The sequence below is a fragment of the Microtus ochrogaster genome, unplaced genomic scaffold, assembly GCF_000317375.1.
Source record: "Microtus ochrogaster isolate Prairie Vole_2 unplaced genomic scaffold, MicOch1.0 UNK12, whole genome shotgun sequence".
Taxonomy (NCBI): domain Eukaryota; kingdom Metazoa; phylum Chordata; class Mammalia; order Rodentia; family Cricetidae; genus Microtus; species Microtus ochrogaster.
This window is the reverse complement of record NW_004949110.1, coordinates 5,816,333-5,823,101: the sequence shown is the minus strand read 5'-3', so window position 1 is coordinate 5,823,101 and position 6,769 is coordinate 5,816,333. Positions and strand designations below refer to the sequence as shown.

General features: G+C 45.8%; 1 protein-coding gene across 1 annotated transcript in view; it reads left to right on the top strand.

The window, feature by feature from the left end:
• The first annotated feature begins 400 nt into the window (after nt 1-400).
• Pls1 (plastin 1) overlaps nt 401-6,769 on the top strand; it is a 98,438-nt gene continuing 92,069 nt past the window's right edge. The window contains exon 1 of the mRNA XM_013353574.2: nt 401-468. The gene's annotated coding sequence lies outside the window, so the exon portion shown is untranslated. The remainder of the gene's footprint in view (nt 469-6,769) is intronic.

Sequence of the window (6,769 nt, the reverse complement as noted above, 5' to 3'; positions counted from 1 at the left end):
GCACACTGAGTGGCACCAGCTTCCTGAGAGCACATTAGAAACCCGCAGACACACTGAAAACTCTGGGTTTGAGAGCTGTTTGAATAACGCCTCTAGGTGATCCCGATGACCCCTTGTTTGAGAATCACCGTGCTAAACTCACTGCAGGGGTGCAGATAGTTGTAAACTGGGCTGGTAAAATGTGGGGAGCAGGGACGATGCTCCTGCAGCACCTGACCACCTCTCCTAATCCTCCCCTGCTCCTGCTAGTCTCCTTTCACCTAAACCTAAAGGTCTGGCGGCCTCTCCCTTGGGTGCAGCAACTAAAACCCGGCAAGTGGATTCCAAGCGTGCGGGCGGGGGTGCGGGCCGAGCACGCGCAGTGACGCGAGCGCGGCGGCTAAGAGGCGGGCGGGCAAGAGGTAGCCGCAGCGGAGGGGACGAGCGGGCGCCGGGATCTGGGCGAGAGCTGCTGGACGACCGCCGCAGGTACCGGGTGCCCGGACGCGCACGCGGGTAAAGGGCGGGAGAGGGAGGCGGTGCAGGAAAGCCGTGCTTGGCTTAGCGGCGACCGGCGTGTGGCTCAGTTCCTCTCCCCGGGCGTCTCCTTCACCTGCGGGCGCGCTCCTGCCCTGAGGGGTAGTCTGGCGCTCAGGTGTGAAGTCACTCCCGTGTGTAGCTGCTTAAACCACTGCCCGGGAAGCGCGTCGTGATACCCGGCATCTTGGAAGGGAGGGGTACCAAGTTTTCTGGTTTAAACTTTGCCTGGCTGTTTGACGAGGCTTTCTGAACTATTGTGTAGCTCTTAAATTGTATGACTGCTCTGTCTGACTCTGGGGCACGGGCTCAAATTGGAGCAGAATGAAATTGCATCCGTGTTTGCTGGTTTTGGTGCCTTTCCTGGAGCTCTAGGGCTTCTGGATGCATCATAAGAAATGTTAGCCTTCAGTGAAAAAGTCAGTGCCAAGAATTTTGCCCGGTTCAGCGAGCTGCATTGTCAAGTACATACTTTACAAATAACAAAACAAAACAAAACACAAAAACGTGTTTTCAGCATTATTCCCCGCGTCCCAGGCCTTAGTGGGTAATATTGAAAAGAAGGAAATTAACCCTTCTGGTTATTTACACTTCATGGCATATACGGACATGTATTTTACCTTAAAGCTGTGTATGTATGGTGCCAACGCTGAATGTACACATTTCTTGGAGGACTCGAAAATCATAACCAAAATCTCATGATGAGTACGGAGACAGATGGATGTTTTGGTCCCAGAAAGGTGAAGCAAGGGCGTTTAATTACACCCCCCTCTTGTAATCAATTCCTTTTTAAACTTAATTCATTAGTGAAATTCTATAGGAAAGTATTGAATTTGTGATGTGGGAGGCACATAATTGAAGTAAGTTTAGGAAACAGAAAGTTGAAGATGAGGAAGAAAAAACTATAAAGAGACCGCAGGGGCACCCCCCCCCCCCCTATTTTCCTGCCATGATGAATGTTTTAATGGGAGAAATAATATACAGTTGGTTTAGTTTGGTACTGAGGGACCTTTGAGGTCAGCCAGTTCAACTGCTTCAGTTTACAAATGAGAAAGCTGAGACCGGGGAGGTTAGGTGACTCGCCACGCCTGCCCAAGCCCCTCCGGCCCTGGTCTTGTGATTTCAGGGATCTTTTTACTGGGCCTCTCTGATCCTCTCCTCACTGTTAGCTAAATGATTGAGCTTGCTTTCTCTTCCACCTTCTCCCGTGCAGTCTGATTGAGGCAGAAAGTTGGTTGTTTCTGCTGGGCTCCTGCCTCATGTACTCCTGCAGAAAGAGCCACCGTGACTCAAGCCTCACCTACACTTAAGGGTTTGCTGCCCTTTCTTTGCCTGTTTGCTTCCCTCCCTGTTTGAACTCATTGCTCATGCATAGGTCGTCCTCTGTATCTTCCCAAACACACAGTATCTTATGACTTCTGTCTGTGCTGCTCTTCTCCCTTTTGGATACAGCTTTTCGAATTTTATTTTCGAACATGTTCCTACTATCTGACCCGAAAGTTGTTAGGTGTGTAAACTCTGGAAAGTGCAGGACTTAAAGATCACACCCAGTACTAAGTTCAGACTCTTTCCAGCTGCTGTTTGTGAGAGGAGGGGCACTTGAGGGAGGGGGCGGGACACTTGAGGGGATTTGGTGGGGCTGTTCTGTGATACAAGAGGGCACCTTAGGACTGTTCAAGAGATCAGTCAGGATAGAGAACAAGTTGGAATGATTTATGAATCCAGAAATCACAGATTAGTTGTGAGTACTGGAGAGATGGGGTGAAAACTACAGAAGAGGAGTGTTCTTTCTTTAGGGCTTGGATTAACCATAAATGCAGAGTGGTGAACACAGATTTAAGAAATGGCAGGGCTGGAGAGAAGGCACAGTAGTTAAGAGCTCTGGCTGCTCTTCCGGAGGACCTTAGTTTAATTCCCAGAACCTATGTGTTGGCTCGCAAACATCTGTAACTCCAATTCCAGAGGATACAATGGTTTCTTTTCACCTCCTCTGTCACCCAGCCTGTACCCAGTGCACAGACATACACGCAGTTGAAACACTCATATACATAAAATAAATACTTTTTAAAAAAAATTATGTAAAGGCCACATGTGATGCTTGCCTGTAAAATTCCCAGTAGGCAGAGCAGAAAGATCTGTTTCAAAGCCAAAAAAAAAAAAAAAAAACCAAAAACCAACCAAACAAAAAAAAGATATTATGTAAGGTAAAGATGTGGTTAAAAAATAAGATGGGGAGAAGGGAGAGGTATTGAAAATTGCTCTTTCAGTTTTGGGGTGTTGGTAGTGTTTATAATAGTGGGTTTATAATATCGTTTTAAAATCTTATAAGCCCTTCTCCTCGGAACATTGTTTCTTTCCTGTGTCTTACTGTGTCGCCATGCTTCTCACTCCAGAAGATGAACTCTGAGGGACGGTCCCTTACAGTTTGTCCTCACCAAGACGACACTGCTCTACTGCTCTGCATCAGATACTCAACAGCATTGCGTGGATAAATAAAGTGTGTTTTGCCATGAGGAAAGTGGGTAGTTAGGATGATAAACTGCACAAGAGTACTTGGTCTAGCCCCTGACCTCAATGTACAAAGGAGAAATTCTTTGGGTCATTGGGAGAAATGAGAGACGCAGAATCACTGGCCAATTCCTGATCAGATGCACGGATTGTGATTTGGGGCGGGGGTGTTGGGTGAGGTTGGGGACCGAGAAGTTTGTACAGGAGGAAGGTGAACGAGTCTAGAAAGGCTATTGCTGCTAGCTTAGCTTACTTAAGGTGAAAGATAAGCGGATTATCCCAGAGTCTTTGGACAGTGGGGTCTTCTCCTCTTAGGATACTCCATTGTGCCAGACCCATGCTTTCAGAGGGGGATACCGGGGTGGTCTTTTTGACCCAGCAATATGGGGGCAGGATGAGAGACATGGAAAAGGTGAGCTCAGACTCTCCCTAGAAAAATAAGACAGAAGGCAATGATTCGAAACCTGAATTCTAGTTGAAGTGTTTGGAATGTACTTGTTGCCTTGGGACAGATGTTGCAAATGGCTATTTTGCAAATCAAAACACAGTCTGTTGAGCTACTTACAACACTGAGGAAACATTCTTGCCCTTGACATTCATGGTATGATAGGTCACCTTCATTTTTGACAGGTAGTGAGAGCTGTTTTTATAAAAATGGCAAAGAGAGAGACAACTGCTGAGGGACAGGCCAAAGGAGCTTTTGGTGGTTAGCAGCAGGTAAAGGATGGGTTGGCCTGGTCAGCAGAGGTTCTCAGGCAGATGCGATGGGCCAGGTGGCGTGCATGAAGTTTAGTGTTTGATACCGTCACTCCATAAATCGGGTGTGGTGCTACAATCCTATAATCCCAGCACTCAGGAAGTAGAGGCCAGTTTTGGCGAATCCTATTGGGGGTAGGGATAGGGAGAAGAAACTCTTTAATTCTTTTTTCTCTCAAGGCAGGGTTTCACTGTGTAACAGTCCTAGCTGTCCTGGAACTCACTATGTAGACCAGGCTTGCCTCAAATTCACAGAGACAGATCCACCTGCCTCTGCCTCCCAAGAGCTGGGATTAAAGATGTGTGCCTCCATCACTCGACTAAGAAGCTTTTTGATTTCTAAAGAAACTATATTAGAACTGGACCATGGTGCCACACGCCTTTAGTCCCAGCACTCAGGGGCAGAGGCAGGCCAATCTCTTTGAGTTCGAGGCCAGCCTGATCTACTGAGTGAGTTCTGGATCAGCCAGGGCTACACAGAAAAACCCTAAATCAAAAACAAAACAAAACAAAAAACCCTATTAGATAAATGACAAATCATTCAGTATGTTTGACTTGATGTTCCATGTATTTAAACATGCCCAAATAGTAAATATAATTTTACATACAAGTTAAAATTTACCATGGCCTTGTTTAAGATGTAAGACTGTATTGTGTAGCTCTCTCAGGATAATAGTAATACTGTATTAGTATTTAGTTTTAATGTGTTTTCTAAACACCAGACATTTAACCTTTACAAAGTGTCCTAGGAGGTAGATGCAATTATTACCCTCATTTTACTTACGAGAAAACCGAAACTTAGAGTGTTAACAATTATCTGTGTGAGGCCACACGGTCAGCATGTGACTAAGCTGAGATTTGACCCCAGGATGGCCTGCCTTCAGGCCCCAAGAGCTCAAACAATCAAATGTCTCTATCTGTGGACACTCTTAACAGCTGCTTAGAGTGGCCAAAGGCCACTGCTTTGGATATTCCATTAGCAGGACTTTAGTTTGATGAGGCGAGCAATAGTAATGGATCTTTTTGCTATTTGTTTTTGCTCCACTTAGTCATTTATCCCTTTTGCTTTGAAGCCTTCCTAGAGACAGAGACAGCAGTCTTTTTTTTTCTGGATAGAACACTAGAAGAGTTCTGATTGGTCCTGACTTTCTTTTGGGTAGTGCAGGGTGAGGGTGGTGATCTGTACAGTTCCTCTGGAGCTGCAGATAAGACATGCATCTGTGGAGGAACATAGCAACTTTGGGTGACCAGGTTTTGTAAGGATTTTTCTCTCCTAACAATCCTTTCTTGAAACTTTTTAATTCTGTGCAGGCCTTGGTTTCAGGCCTGAGGATTGTGTTCATAAACCTGTAGGGAGACTCCTTTTGTGAAGAGGGTCTCTGTGCATCCCCAAGATTGGTGGGTTAGAAAGATGGCTGAGAGGTTCAGGGCACTGGCTGCTCTTCTAGAGGACTCTGGTTCCACTCCCAGAACCCACATAGCAGCTCACACCTGTGTAACTCCAGTTCTAGGGGATCTAATGCCTTCTTCTGGCCTCCTCCGGCACCAGGCATGCAACTCAAGCGGTACACAGACCAGAGATATATGGAAAGAGAGAGGGAGAGAGAAGAGGAGGGGGGGAGAGAGAGAGAGAGAGAGAGAGAGAGAGAGAGAGAGAGAGAGAGAGAGAGAGAGAGAGAATTGAGATTGGAGCGTGCTGAGTCAGTAGTTGGGGTGGGCAGGGATAGCTCAGGGAGGGACTGTGTCAGTTGTTCAGGGAAATGTAACTTATAGCTTCTGTTGTGAGGGCCAAGATTTGACCACAGGTTCTCTACTGAGTTGCCTGTGAGGAAATGGGTTCTTTTCATCCTGATGAACCATCAGCCCTCTCCTGAGAATCTTAAAATGAAGGCAGATTGGAATTCCCCAGAGTTCTGGGTGTTTCCTGGGCATTTAATCTGGGTCTGAAAAGGGCCCAGTGGCATCTGGCCTCCACCTCTTATTGTCTTAACATCCAAAGGCTCATATAGCCTACGGTTTGGAATTATCATTTTACTGTGGGTGATGCTAAAAAGTGGAGAAAGAGAAAGAGGTCTTTGTGCTACACCCATGTTTATTGGTTATAAAATGATTGTAAAATGCCAGTTGCTGGGAACTTTGCTACTGTATAAGGTCACATGGGATGTGAGGCTGCTCAACTTTGATCATCCTATTTCTCTTCATTATTCCCATGACTGGAAGAGCCTGTTTGGTGTATGTGCATGGGTCTGTAAAAGCAAATTATTCTTTGGTAAATTGTGTCTTAATAATAATACCTTGGGCACAGAACTGGTGAAGAGTTAGACTGGCAGGACGTTTTCCCTCTTAAAACATTCATTTTATTGGAAAATGTTTTTGAAGAGATCTGGATAGCTTTGTTCATAAGGTCTAGTTATGAAGAAGTTTTTCTGTTTGTTTTGGTTTTGGTTTTTGGTTTTTCAATACAGGATTTCTCTGTAGCTTTGGAATCTGTCCTGGAACTTGCTTTGGTAGACCAGGCTGGCCTCGAACTCACAGAGATCCGCCTGCCTCCCAAAGGTGTGCACCACCACCACCCGGCTCGAAGATTTTATCTTTTATAGTAAAATGATAAGCTGATTTTCTTTTTCTACCAGTGCTGGGTCTGAACCCAGGCCCTTGTGTTTACTGTGTACATTTCTACCACTGAGCTAAATTCCAGCCTCATGAATAGGATTTTTGTTGTTGTGTTGAGTTTTAGAGCAATTCAGTTGTAAGAAAAACCACAAGAATATTTGGATTACTACTCATTATATGGGCATGTTCTCTTTAAAGGATCCAAGATGGGGCCAATGAGATGGCTTAGTAGGTAAAGGTGCTTGCTGTTAAGCCTAACTACCTGAGTTTGAATCCTCAGAAAGCATGGTGGCGCACGCCTTTAATCCCAGCACTCGGGAGGCAGAGGCAGGCGGATCTCTGTGAGTTCGAGGCCAGCCTGGTCTACCAAGGGAGT